The 15,166-nt window shown below is 42.5% G+C and overlaps 1 pseudogene across 1 annotated transcript; it reads right to left on the reverse strand.

Annotated features, from left to right (window-relative positions):
- Positions 1-832: 832 nt before the first annotated feature.
- Positions 833-9,831, reverse strand: LOC308251807 (RNA transcription, translation and transport factor protein-like; annotated as a pseudogene). Its single transcript has 2 exons — positions 9,802-9,831; positions 833-1,629 (listed from the first exon to the last, which is right to left on the reverse strand). The product of its transcript is annotated as an RNA transcription, translation and transport factor protein-like (transcript).
- Positions 9,832-15,166: the final 5,335 nt, after the last annotated feature.

Genomic DNA, 15,166 nt, shown 5'->3' on the forward strand with positions numbered 1-15,166 from the left:
CTGGGTAGTGTTCTGTTTCTTGATTTGTCTGATTATACAGCATGAATTCCATTCATGAAAATTCATCCAGCTGAACATATGTGATTTATGTACTTTTTTGGAATGTATGTTCTACTTCAGTTAAAAAGTTAAAGATGAAATTGCAGTTTGAAGAACCAAGAGACTTAACGGAACCTAATCTTTTTCTTTATAGTAAAGGAACCAACACCATGACCCAAAGGCTCCATTAACATCATCTAAACCCATGTTTGAATGATACACACTAAATTGTTACAAGTGGTGCCTATGAGGAAGATGCGGTATTCTGAGAAAAGGAGTATGAAATAGTAGACATGGATATTGTTAGAATAAATTTTTGTACAGTTAAAATATTTTATATTACATGTATAATTTTTAAAAAATAAAAACTACCACCTACCTAGCTTTCAAAATTCTTAAGAATCAAATCATTCTGAAAAACTGTGCAGGCCAAGCCCGGCTGACATGGCTCAGTGGTTGAGCGTTGACCTATGAAACCGGAAGTCACGGTTTGATTCCTGGTCAGGAGACATGCCTGGGTTGCAGGTTCAATCCAGCCCATCAATGATTCTCTCTTATCATTGATGTTTCAATCTCTCTCTCCCTCTCCCTTCCCCTCTGAAATCAATAAAAATATTTTTTTTCCGCTTTCCCAAACTTTATTAAAGAAAAAGCAATGATGGCAAATCTCTAAAACAGTCAATTTTCTGGGATTCTTCCCTTGAAAATGTGATGTTTGATTTTGAAACACATACCACGGTATTCATGGTTCCCAACTATACTAAATCGGCGAGAGGCTGAAATCCTAAAAGGTTCATCTTCCAACTTTCCCCAGTCAGTGGTCTGTCTTTGGATCAGCAATAATTGCCTGAACAGCTACTATGGCTTTATTAATTCTTGCCTATAGCTCTCTGAGCTCTTCTACATGCAGCAATCGCAGAATTTGAGCAGCTTCATTAAGAACTGCATCTCCTGTGTCAAAACCAAGAATATGCTTGTCTAAAGCAACAGGCAACCCCTCTTTTGCTTGATTTGCTTTAGCAACTGCATCCTGTGTCAGGCGTTCCTGGACCAAAATGCAAATTGCCTTAAGCATTACCAGGTAATCATCATGACATTGAATCTGAAGAAGGTTAGCCAAAGCCATCTCACCAGCCTTAAAATCAGGATTATTAACATCCAAATTGATCAATGGCTCTGCATTTTTAGCTGCATTGTCAGAATTTTTTTGTATTATCAGATACCGAGTCCTTATATTTTTTAGCATTATCTCCATATTCAAGTCTAACGGCTAAACCAAGAAGCCAGTCAATTGTTTCTTGTCCATCTTAAATCTTGAAAGGACAGCTAACATCTGTGAGTTACTTTTCAAAGAACTTGGGCCAGTCACTGCTGTGGATGTTTCTTAAATTACCTCTGTCTTCAATCTTGCAGTGTCTGATTTTCTGGTCTTCAAGCCAAACAATAAAGTTTCTAAATTCTGTTTCATCTTTGCAGTTGAAGCCGGCGGGGTTGTGGTAGTTGAGGGTCAGTCAGCTTGCAGCGGAACACGGTCCTGGCTTCCCGCTCTGTTCCCTGGGCTTTGGCCGGGGGAGGAGAGGTGAGGAGCGGCTGGCGGCCAATAAAAATATTTTTTAAATGTGCAGGCCAATAATGGAGTCTTACAATTAAATAAAAATAATTACATGTTCTATGGCCATCCTATACAATAATGGTGTTTTACACTGAGAACCCTATTTTCTTTAAAGACTTTAAATACTACTGACAGAAAGGAGTGTGACAAAGAAACAGCGCTATTAGGAGATTCTCTGTAAGCAGGAAGGACAATGACAGAAACAAAGCTGACCCCAAAGCCAAGAAAATCTCCTCTGAGTGATAGGGGCAAGGCCCCAGAACAGTGAAGGGGAAGTTGGGCAACCAAGATTCCCACAATTAGATGTAGTTCTCCAAAGACTTAGTGAATGGCCACATCGCATTAGGGACACACAGACGAATGAGATAAGGTCCTTTAATACCAAATGGCAGGCTGATCTCTACCCAGGGTAATGTTGTTAGTACACAAAGGAGGGAAGGAATAATTGTGCCCTGGGTGCGGTGAGGGGTGGTCAGGGGAGGTTCACAGAGCGGGTGACTTTACACTGGGCCTAAAGGACAGATAGGATTTCTCCAGAAAAGAAAGTAGGCAAATGCATTCTTGGGAGTGGAGGAGGAGGAGAATGAAGATGAAGGCACCAGCACAAAGGCAGCTGGCACTGGGTGGCAGAAGTGAGAGTGTGGTGGGGCGTTTGGAGGGGTTAGTGAGAAGCAGCAGGATGGAGCTGCAAAGGGCAGGGGAGTTCAAGCCTGGGTGTGGTAGAACAGATACTCTGAATGGTGCCCGTGATCATACTGCCAACTCCTTAACAAATGTAAAATACCCTGCTTTATTTATTTACTTGTTTATGTATGTATGTATGTATGTATGTATGTATGTATGTATTTATTTAATTTATTTACTTTATTGTTTAAGGTATTACAAATAGTAGTACATGTGTCTCACCCCCGCCATTGACCTCCTCTGGCCTCCCCCCACCCCCATACTTGCCCTCACTCCCCACCCCCAGTGTCTTGTGACTATTGGCTGTGCTTCTATGCATGCATACAAGTCCTTCGGTTGTGCTTTTAGCACTCACTCTGCAGGAAGAGCTGAGGACACTATTATGTTGTGAAAGTGTCAGAGTTCTGAGTTTTCTTACAACATTTTTTTGTTCTGTTTATGAGGTCACAAAAGAGTTGTGCTATGAAATTGATCACATGTACATTTTAAAAAATTAATTTATTTATTGTTTAAGGTATTACAAATAGTAGTACATATGTCTCCTTCCCCCCCCCCCCCCCATTGGCTTCCCCCTGGCCTCTTCAACCCCCCCCCCCCCCGCCCCGCACTTGCCCTTCCCCCTCCCCCCGCAGTGTCTTGTGTCTATTGGTTGTGCTTATATGAATGCATACAAGTCCTTTGGTTGATCTCTTACCCGCCCCCCCACCCTCCCCTACCTTCCCCCTGTAGTTTGACAGTCTGTTCGATACCCTGCTTTTTAAAGAGCTGCTCAGCTCAGGAAATCAAGACAAGAAGCCTAGGGCCATCTTACTCAAGTGCCTGGAAGGATGATGAAGGAGAAAGGGCAGGCTTGTAAGGGAACTGGCTGGCAGAGTCACCTTGGGGATGTCACCTGGCTTTTTACACCTCGTGCTTCCCACAGGTGAAGTATGGTGTGGGCCAGGAGATGGCTAGGTTCTGACGGTGCCAGCAGCGCTTTTCCTCCCAGCCTCCAGGCACACGGGGCATGTTCCACTCGGACCTCTGTGAGCAGCCAGGGCCCTGGGAAAGATCACTTTCCTTTTTCTATTCTCGTCCTCCGGAAATTTAGAGCTAGCCAAGTATTCAGGACTTTTTAATTTTCAGGTAAAAATAAAATATCAAGAATAGTCAGCAGGCTAAAAGTGTCAGAGAAAAGGCAACCGCCCTTGCATTTTTACAAATCCTAAATTCTCCTCAGATAAAGTGAATAATGTAAACAGTGACTACCAGGAAGAAAAATAAAAGCACAGAGGAGAACTTTTCTCTCTATTCCACCAATACTTTTATTAGCAGAATTTCTAGTTTCAGGTATAGAAAATTGCTCAATAAATATTACTTTTGAAAATGGTAATCTCTTTGTTTAATGAACAATCTGTGTCATTTAACAGGCTTGTAATTATGTAAGAGTGAGTGTGATGTTAGGAAGTCATCCTTTAGTAGAGATTTTTAATTCAGGGAAACAACTTTCCAGTATAATGGGGAAACAGTGATCTAAAATTTCGTTACATCAAATACGTTACTCTAATAAAGCATTCATTTGGTTATGCTTTCTTTTTAATTTCAAAGAAATTATTTTTAGCTTCTACAGGAGCTGTTGAGCAGTTGTGTTTCAATAAGGAGGCTCCTGTTGTTTTTCATCATTGCTTTGCCCCGGGGAAGAGGACTTATAAATGTTTGTATTCATTAAATCAATGAGAAAAGACACACTCACTCCTCAGCACCAGCTATGGAAATCTAGCTTCAAACATGTGTACATAATTTATTAAAGAAAATAGGAATAATTCAGGAAGAAGGAGAGAGGGAAGGAGAAATCAATAATAAGAAGGAAAAATTAAAATTTTCATTAGACAAAGAGAATTCACAAGTGCAATGGGGAAATATTTATCCCCGCATCTTTCTCACTTATCAGGGATAAAGAAATGTCATGAAGACCCTGTTATCACTTTGAAGTGCAGCACTTTTTAAACTTATCCTATCTAACTCCCTCTGGGAGAAATCCACATTATCATAAAACTCCGGAGGGAACCTGTGAAAATCTACATCGAGCAACAGAAGCACTGACTCAATACTTATTTGTCTCACTGACCCCATAGATAGCGTTCAAGGAAATTGAAGCCCTCAGTTTCCACCGTTAGAGGTAAGAATGTGGATATTCTTTTGGTGCTAAATAATATATTACTTTACGATGGACTTAGCTTCTCTGAATGACAATAATTCATTACCAGTCTTTCCCAGGGGAAGAATGGGCAAACAATTAAATGCCGAGGGAGAGAAACACCCAAGGTAAAGGTCCTCATGTGCAATACAGTTAGGAGCCCTGGTCCCGCCCTCCTTGTTCCGCCCCACCCACAGCAGGTGCTGGGGTCAGCGCCTTGTGCACCTCCCAGGGAAGAGCGTACCCCCTTCTCTACCTGAGAACAGGTGTCAAGAGCCCCAGAGTGAGAAGATGGGACAGTTTTTCTCCCCCACCGTTTAATCCACATCAGGCAACAGAGAAGGAAGTTTTAGATGTTATATCTAAACTAGAGGCCTGGTGCACAAAATTCGTGCATGGGGTGGGGGGGTGTCCCTCAGCCCAGCCTGCACCCTCTCCAATCTGGGACCCCTTGAGGGATGTCCGACTGCCTGTTTAGGCCTGATCCCAGTGGGATCGGGTCTAAACGGGCAGTCGGACATCCCTCTCACAATCCAGGACTGCTGGCTCCCAACTGCTCGATCTGCCTTCCTTCCTGATTGCCCCTAACTGCTTCTGCCTGCCAGCCTGATCACCCCCTAGCCACTCCCCTGCCAACCTGATTGATGCCTAAATGCTCCCCTGCCAGCCTGTTTGCCCCCAACTTCCCTCCTCTGCCGGCCTGGTCACCCACAACTGCCCTCCCTTGCAGACCTGGTCCCTCCTAACTGCCCTCCCCTGCTGACCATCTTGTGGTGGCCATCTTGTATCCACATGGGGGCAGGATCTTTGACCACATGGAGGCAGCCATCTTGTGCGTTGGAATGATGGTCAATCTGCATATTACCCTTTTATTAGATAGGATAGAGGCCTGGTGAATGGGTGGGGCCAGCTGGTTTGCCCTGAAGGGTATCCTGGATCAGGGTGGAGATTCCCTTGGGGTGTGGCGCAGCCTGGGCGAGGGGCCTGTGGTAGTTTGCAGGCTGGCCACACCCCCCAGCAACCCAAGCAGAGGCCCTGGTATGTGGGATTTATTTATCTTCTACAATTGAAACTTTGTAGCCTGGAGCAGAGCCAAGCCTTCTGCTCCCTCCGTGGCTGCAGCCATTTCTGTTGGGATTTATGTATCTTCTATAATTGAAACTTTGTAGCCTTAAGCAGAGCCCTGGGCCGGCCAGAGTGTGCGGAAAGCTTGGCTTCCTCCATCACTGGGGAAACCCAAGCCTCCCTCCTGCTCTCTCCATGGTGCATCCATTTTGGTAGGGTTAATTTGCATTCTCACTCCTGATTGGCTGGTGGGTGTGGCTTGTGGGTGTAGCAGAGTGATGGTTAATTTGCATATTGCTCTTTTATTAGATAGGATGGAAATCTAGACAAAGGGTAGGGGTTGAAATGACCACTGTGTCCTGTAAAGTTCCTCTGTGTGACTAAGTGGCCTGCAGGAGGGGAACAAGGAAGTTTCAGAACCGCGTGTTGCTAAATGCCACCAAAACTGAACTCAGGAACAGGATTATATACAGACGATGAAATCAGCAGTGGAACACAACAAATGGGAAAGAAAAAGGCACGGGCTGGTTAGTCACAGTGTATCAGATTAACACAGGAATGTCAAACAGAGAAGTGATTCTCCTCATAGCAATATTTCTCTATAATTCATATATGCTCATTACCTTTCTATTCCTGGCTTGACTTGTTATTTAAACCTTATTGATTTTTTAAACATCCTACGTATGTGTTAAATGTATTTTTATTGATTTCAGAAAGGAAGGGAGAGGGAGAGAGAGAGAGAGAAACATCAATGATGAGAGAGAATCATCAGTTGGCTGCCTCCTGCACACCCCCTACTGGGGATTGAGTCCACAACCTGGGCATGAGGTCAACTCTCAACCACTAAGCCACACCGGCCAGGCAATATCTTATGTTTTTACATCTAATTCTTCTAAAATGTGGCTGAAAGTTCTTTGACTGCAAGGGAGAAAAAAGTATTTTTTTTAAATTTTATTTTATTGTTTAAAGTATTACAAATAGTAGTACATGTCTCCTTTTTTCCCCATTGACCTCCCCCCTGCCTCCCCTCGCCCTGGCACATGCCCTCACCCCCTCTCCCCAGTGTCTTGTGTCCATTTGTTATGCTTACATGCATGCATACAAGTCCTTTGGTTGATCTCTTACCTCCCCCTCCCCCCCAACCCTCCCCTGGCTTCCTGCTGTAGATTGACAGTCTATTCGATGCTTCTTTGCCTCTATCTATTTTTGTTCATCAGTTTACGTTGTTCATTATATTCCACAAATGAGTGAGATCATGTGATATTTATCTTTCACTGACTGGCTTATTTCGCTTAGCATAATGCTCTCCAGTTTCAACCATGCTGTTGCAATTCCTTCTTTTTTATAGCAGTGTAGTATTCCATTGTGTAGATGTACCACAGTTTTCTAATCCATTCATCTGCTGATGGGCACTTAGGTTGTTTCCAAACCTTAGCTATTGTAAATTGTGCTGCTATGAACATAGGGGTACATATATCCTTTCTGATTGGTGTTTCTGTTTTCTTGGGATATATTCCTAGAAGTGGGATTACTGGGTCAAATGGCAGTTCCATTGTTAATTTTTTGAGGAAATGCCATACTGTTTTCCACAGTGGCCGCACCAGTCTGCATTCCCACTGGCAGTGCACGAGGGTTCCTTTGTCTCTGCATCTTTGCCAGCACTTGTTGTTTGTTGATTTGTTGATGATAGCCATTCTGGCAGGTGTGAGATGGTACCTCATTGTTGTTTTGATTTGCATCTCTCAGATGATTAGTGACTTTGAGCATGTTTTCATGTTTCTCAGCCTTTTGTATGTCCTCTTTCAAAAAGTGTCTATTTAGGTCCTTTGCCCATTTTTTGATTCGATTGTTTATCTTCCTTTTATTAAGTTGTATGAGTTCCCCGTAAATGTTGGAGGTTAAACCCTTTTCGGAGATAACATTGGCAAATATGTTCTCCCATGCAGTCGGCTTTCTTGTTGTTTTGGTGATGGTTTCTTTTGCTGTGCAGAAGCTTTTTATCCCATTTGTTTGTTTTCTCCTTAGTTTCCATTGACCTAGGAGCTGTATCGGTAAAGATATTGCTACAACAAATGTCTGCTATTTTGCTGCCTATGGAGTCTTGTAGGATTTTTATGGTTTCCCGTCTTACATTTAAGTCCTTTATCCATTTTGAGTTTATTTTTATGTATGGTGTAAGTTGGTGGTCTAGTTTCATTTTTTTGAAAGTATCTGTCCATTTTTTCCAGCACCATTTATTGAAGAGACTGTCTTAACTCCATTATATGCTCTTGCCTCCTTTGTCAAATATTAATTGAGCATAATGGCTTGTGTTGATTTCTGGGTTCTCTGTTCTGTGGTCTATATGTCTGTTCTGGTGCCAGTACCCGGCTGTTTTGAGAATAGCTTGATATCTGGTATTGTGATCTCTCCAACTTTGTTCTTCTTTCTCAGGATTGCTACAGCTATTTGGGGTCTATTTTTATTCTGGATGAATTTTTGGAAAGTTTGTTCTAGCTCTTTGAAGAATGCATTGGCATTTTAATGGGAATTGCATTGAATTTATAGATTGCTTGGGTAGTATAGACATTTTAATGATGTTAATTCTACAAAAAAAAAGTATTTTTAAAGTATCTTCTACAGTATCTTGCACCAGGTTGTGTTAAAAAAATATTTGTTGATTTAGATAATGAAATTAAACAAAAACTATTTTTTTATTTCAGCAATTCACTTTTAAATATTTTTTTCTACTTATACAGGTAACACAGGTACATGGTAGGTGCAGAAAATGTAAAAAGCACAGGAAACATAAGGGAAAACTTAAAAGTCATCACAAATCCTAAACATCTCTCCCCACTCTTCTGTCCCCAGGGATAGGTGAAAATTCTCAGGCCTTTTGCTATGTTGGTTTGCATGGGGAGGAAATGCCATACATAAAATTCAATAGCCCAAAATTTTTACTTAATGTATATCATGGACTTTTCCCTACAAATATTCTTCTACAGCATGGCTTTTATACCAGCATAGTATTCTATTGCATGGGAAATGATAATTCTTTACCAAATCCAATTTTTTGTTTTTTTATTATAAACTAGAGGCCCAGTGCATGAAATTCATGCATGGGTAGGGTCCCTTGGCTTGGCCAGAGATAGGGCTGATCGGGGCCTTCCTTCTGGCTGCCGTTGGGGCCTCCCTTCCCTGGCTGCTGGCTGCCAGCTGGGGCCTTCCTTCATTCCTCACCGCCCCCTGGTGGTCAGCACACGTCATAGTGAGCGATCGAACCCTGGGTCGAACTCCCGAGGGGACACTTTGCATATTAGGCTTTTATATATATAGATTATTTTACTGTGACTATCCATGTCCACATCATATAAAATACACATAGCTATTAATAATTAACCAAATAATGATTGAACTCTGATAAGGGAGAATGTTTGATTAAAAGGTGATAAAGAATGAAATTAAATGGGTTTGTACAATCATGTATTGCATATTTAACATTTTCACATAGAAAAATTACTAATCTCTTGAGTCTTGAAGTGTGACTAAGAAATAAGATACTAAGATTTAACAGGAAAACAACTGCCTTTATAAAGTGACTAATATCTTTTTGAGAGTATAAAATGATTAGATAATAAAGCCTTAAATCATTTAACAATAGAGCAAACAAAAGGCTTAGCATTTATTTTCTGCACCATTTACCTATATCAGTGAGTTACTAAAAAAAGAAAATATGGGAAGAATTTTTGCTAAATTCAGAAAAGCTTGAAGACAGTGTGTTGTAGATAAATTACATAAACGCTGAATACACTGATATATGATCATTGGTCAATTTCAATCTTGACTTGTGTCATATGCAAAATTCTATATGGCTTCTAAAAAAACCTTCAAATAACTTTTTTGAATGAATATATTTTAGGCAGAGGATACACATATACAAAGTCTCAAAGGGAAGGTGGCAGTTGATAAGGCCAGAAAGATAGACAAAGGCCAGATCACCAAAGGTCTTATGTGTTAAGTAAAGGACATTATCTGGAAACAATGAGGAGACTTCAGGGTTTTAAGTCCTATGCTGATGGACTTAATTTAGGTTTCCAGTGCATCATCTTGTAAGAGCTCACTCCACATTAAATAGAAAGGAATAGTAGAAAAGAGTAGATGATGATGATGATGATGATTTGAGATTCTGAGAAATCAAGTATGTGGACTCTGATCATGACTGTCTCACATGATACACCAGTCTTACATTTTCCATGTTTAAGATCATGTCATTCATGGCCGCATTATATTTTGCATTTATATAAAAGTAGCTTCAAAAGCAGGTTCACTCTGATAAATAAGATCTTACATGTTCTCACAAAAGTCATCCTAATAAACTATTCCATTTTTCCCACTTAACAGTAGTAACACATAAATCCTTAATGCCTGCTGTGCTCCTTATGAGTTTTCATCATTCCTCTTGAAATCAATTCACTTGAGGATATTGGGTTTTTGCCAAGTTATCTCCAAAGGTGTCTTTGTCGATGCTTTAATTCATTTGGCTATTGCACACACAATATATCTAGCCAAGGATGAGCTGATTATTTTTAAATAAGATATTGGCAGCATAGGCCCTTCTGTGCATTTTTGGTAAAAATCCACCTGTGACTCACTAAGCTGGCTTTACATGAGAATTGAAGCCATTGATGGTTTGGGAGCCTGCCATCTCCTTCCCGGTGTGTGAGAAGCCTCTCTCCCCCTTTGGGAGAGCTGGTAGCGAAATAGTTGACTGGGGGGAAATCCTCATAAAGCAGACAAAACATTCTAAAGAAATGAGTCCTTTTTTTTGCTCAGTAGCAAGACTAATGCATGAGAGAGACTTCCGTGTGCGGGGACTGCTTGCTTGATGCAGATACCGACTCTTGGGTGACCGTGCCTGGGCCCTGCAGCAAGCAGCACCTCACGGCGCCAGCCAAGAACTTAGGCCCAAGCCCCCTTTCCAGGAGAAATCAAACTTAAGCCAAGATTCAAGGCATCCACTTTCAAATTATATCTTACAACATGCTCCTGTTTTGTAGTCAAGCCTAAATCTATTGTATGCAAACTTCTATAACCTGTCTTCTGTTTGGTTTATGATAATGTAGACCCTTACTGATTGCTCTCCATTCCCATCCCCAGCTCATAACTATAAAGAAGTTTACTGCATTTGATCTGTACATGTCCAGGTGGACTTTCCCAGGCCTTGTAGATAAAGATGGCCTTGGACATCAGTGCTCCCCAGGACCCTCATACACATCACCTGAAGTCCCCCTTTGAACTTAGTCCACCACTGAGAGACACAACCATTTTCCTTGTAAGGGCAGTTACTCTTCAATCTGACTCATTGATTAAGATGTAAGCCACACCATTCATTCCCACCCCCCCTCCCCCCTCCCCCCCACCCCGGGCATCTAAACCTCTTCTAAGAAAAGATTTACTGCCTTAAAAAAGAATCTACAGAGGCAAGTGGGTCATATTTTTAAATACTGTTTACATGATAGATATGTTAATGTATATGTATGAACATCTAGTGGAGTCAGTACCCAGGGATTCAAGCATTATAAGGTGATCAGATTAGATTCCTTTAAGATATGCTTCAAATCCACACAGTTCATGATTTTCTAGATAGTATAATCTTCACTCTTTCCCTTACCCCTAAAATCTTTAAAGACATTAGGATTATATCATTTAAAAATATGAATAAAGTTAGTTTATGTTGCTGTATGAGTATCTTGTCATTTTATTTTTTAATGAAATTTGCATTAAAATAAGACCATTGAGCATCCCTGTATCTATGGATGCTTCATACATTTTTAAGGTAGTTTATTCCAGGTGAATATAGGGTGAAGCAGAGGACTTTGTGTGTCTTCTCTCCTATTTCTCTGCCCTTTTGCTCTCTCAACATTTCTGCCTAAAGTGAAGAATGACAAGATAAAGGGGTCACATTTGAAGATTAAGATGGCTAATGGGGAGGGGTAGGACGGTCATGGCTTAAAGCAATGGGATGCACTGTCCTTTGTATCTTGAGTGTTTAAGTGAGGCCCCCCATCCCCTCCCTAAATCCCTACCTGGTTAGACAAGGGTGTGAGCAGGCCAGGTCTCTGCTCATCCACTGGTGGTGAGGAGATGCCTGTGCTTTTAAACAAAGCAGAGGAAGGCAACCTGGTCCTGTGGAGACTACAGCGTTATCCCAACTCTACTCCTGAGCCACTCAGACTCAGGGTGGGCTGCATGTGCAGCTGCAAGAGATGTGCCTGTAGCACAGAATAAACTTGACATTAAAGGCTAGAAAAACAGGTGGGGCAGGGGAGAGAATTACACTTTAGCTTTTATCACCGTTTTTAATATGTCCTAAGGATTCACCCTGCATAGGAATCATGTGAATAAGAAATTACTTCAGCTCATTTCACTACAAGTAAAAATACTGAAGAGGTGAAACCCCTCTATTTTCTCAAACTCCCTTTCTGACAGGTGACTTATATGACATGTTTCTGCCAGTTTCCCATTGGTACGTCATCAGGACTTTTTTCCTCCCTCGAGGAAGGACAAATATAACTTTGAGGAACATGTCTTTAAATCAGCTTTGGAAGGGGGTGGGCAGGAATAGGAATTAGGATAAAGCAGAGTTCTTCTTACCCTTGCCAAAAATAGAGGCTGGGCAGATTTGGTTTCTGTAGGTACATGCAGAGGAAGGAACGCCAGCCACTCACCCTCTTTTACCGCAAGTGTGATCTCTGTGCTGGCTGGGGGGCGTGCCAGCCCACCCCTCACACTCCCAATACAAAACAAAGCATCAGCAAGTCTGTGTCTCACTGAGTCAAGAGCATTGGTTTCCTTTGGTACTGTTTTCACATTTAAAAATCATTATTAGCAAGGACGTTAAAGAGTACCTGAGCACAGAAAAATTAATTAATAATGCATTCAGTCCCATGGGAAAGTTGCAATAACCCCTTTAAGAACCTAATTTACTGTTGGAGGTATCTGTTCCGGGGAGAGCTGGGAATTTTTTCATCTGTTAAATTGTAATAGTTGTCAAGAACGATGAAGGGTCTGAGATTTAACACTATTTACAAGCTGACAAGTTAGTTACAGTTTCATGGATATTGGCAGGAGGCACGAAAGTCCCGGATCAGAGGCAAAGGACAGGGTATTCCTCCCAGCAGTGGCAGTAGCCAGTGTCACCACTTGTCCCAGTTCCCCGAGCCCCCGTTCCCAGAGTGACAGGAAGGGGGCTGATGGTACCTGCACGTGCTGTGGGTGCATCACAAGAGAGAAACCCCGAGCTTAGGCAACGACTCTCTTCTAGCAATCCAGGGGGAGCATTCCCTTTATTATACTGGACAGTACACCAACCTGCTCTTTGCTCCAGAAAGACACTCTCTCTGCCTTCCAAGGCTGTTTGCCATCCAAATTCCCTTGAAAAGATATGCCAGGACAAAGGCAGCCATTGTCTCCCCTTGCAAGATGTACAGAAGTTGAGGCACTAGTGGAGAATGGCCTTCCAATAGTAATACACTTCTGTCCCTATTTTCTCAAGGTCAAGACTGTACAGAAAGCTGCTAGCTCTTCCCCTTGGCCCATGTTCGGCTCTCCTCACGCTGGCAGCCCTTCCTGACAACACCATGGGCGGATGCTGGCAGGGTTGGGAGGCAAGCGCAAATCCTTTGGAACTGCAACTTCAATGGCTGGGAAGGTGAAAGGAACCCCGCAGGAAAGTTACCCCAAGGCTGGTCTGCTCCTTGGTAGCTCACCTGACCCAGACCCCCCCATTTTAACATACAGCTGACAATTCCACTAAATGGATGTTCATTGCAGCTTTTGAAAAATGTAAATCTCTTGGAGCACTAAGGACTCTTAGGTATTCATACACATGAAATTCGTGTAAGACACGCTCCCTTTAACAGCTGCGGTGGCGGCCCTAAAGGAACAACAGTTTTGACGGGCAGGGGAGACAGGGGGATTGTGAAGCCTGGAGCACTTTGGGACATGGCAGGCCAGAGAGATAACATCATGGGAGAATTAAAATAATACGAAGTCCCTGAGTCCGTAGGTGCCAGGGAAGTTGGACACCCTAACATAGGAAAGGGTGTGCAAGAAAGAATGGGAAGGCACCCCCCAAAAATCCCACCTATTCTCAGATTTAACTTGAAGTTGGTATGATGTCCAAAGCAGAAGAACATTGTCTTCCTCCTTCTCCTCACCCCCCGGGTCCTCATTCCATAAATATTTATTGAGTATCTGCTGTCCCGACTGCTGCTGTTACTAGTGACCATTTATTGAACACCTCCTTTGTTTCCAGCTTTATGATTCCACGGGTGTGACAAGGTCGGATGAGACGCTGTCCCTGCCCCAATAGCCCTTGAAGTCCAGTGGGCAAGACAGACCAGTAAGCCCACTCTTGTACAATTTAATAAACGCTACTAGAGGGGCATCTGAGTTAGGCAGGCAGGTCCTCGCTTGAGGACCCAGACTTCAGGCCTGTGTTGTTAGTTCTACAGTTCACAACAGTGATCTGCTGTAGTAGTTGCTAATTCTTACAGACATGGCAGCCCCCTTATCCATGTGGGATACGTTCCAAGACCCCCGAATGGATGCCTCTGAGATCACAGGGAGTACCAAGCCCTCTATGTGGTATGGTTTTTCCTATTGTACACACCTATGATAAGGTGTAGTGCATAAATTAGGCACAGTGGGAGATTAACAACAATAACTAGTTATAAAGTGGGGCAATTCTAACAATATACTGTAACAAAACATGTGAATGTTCTCTCTCCCCCGCTCTCAAAATATCTTCGTGTACTGCACCCACCTTGCCCCTAAAGCAAGCACTGAGCAGCTTCTCTGTGGCACCGAAGCCGCAGCACTGCTCTGGCACTTTGGGGTCATTAGGAAGTAAAACAAGGGTGACTTGAACACAAGCACTGCGATGCCTCCCTGCTGAGTGGCCATCGGGTGGGGTGTCTGCAGGTGGAGACCTGGACCAAGGATGATCCCGTCCCAGGTGACACAGAGCAGGACTCTCAAGATTTCATCACTCCCCTCAGCAGGGTGCCCAATTGAAAACTGGCCCAGAGCATATGTTCTCAGATGCCACTCTACACTGTCACTGAAACAAAAAGTAGGTATGTGGGAGCCATTAGGAAATATAAGCATCACTTACAACTTTTTTTTTTTTTCTCTAATACAGTAAATGTGGAGTTCCAAACTTCTAACTCAGGAAGCAATTTTCAAAGTACTTGTTTTAAGTTAGAAAACTGCCTGGATTGGCTTGCTCTGTACAAAGATTACAAGCGTTAGTGATGCTGTTTATAGGACACTGTAAACTGTGTAAGAGGCACTGGAGTGAATTACTCCATATACTAGTAAGTAGAGGGATCCTCTGTTTTCAGGTTTAATTGTTCTGATATGCAGTATTTCCCATCTTACTAGTTTATGCTGCTAAGAACATTAATTACTTAAGTTTACCTTAAAAAGCAAAGAATCAAGAGGATAAGAAGACAGTCCTGGCCAGTGTGGGTCAGTAGTTAGAGCGTCAAGTCCAAGGACTGAAGGGTTGTGGGTTCAATTCTGATCAAGGCCACCTACCTCAGTTG

The sequence above is a fragment of the Plecotus auritus genome, assembly GCF_963455305.1.
Source record: "Plecotus auritus genome assembly, chromosome: 6".
NCBI classification, from domain to species: domain Eukaryota; kingdom Metazoa; phylum Chordata; class Mammalia; order Chiroptera; family Vespertilionidae; genus Plecotus; species Plecotus auritus.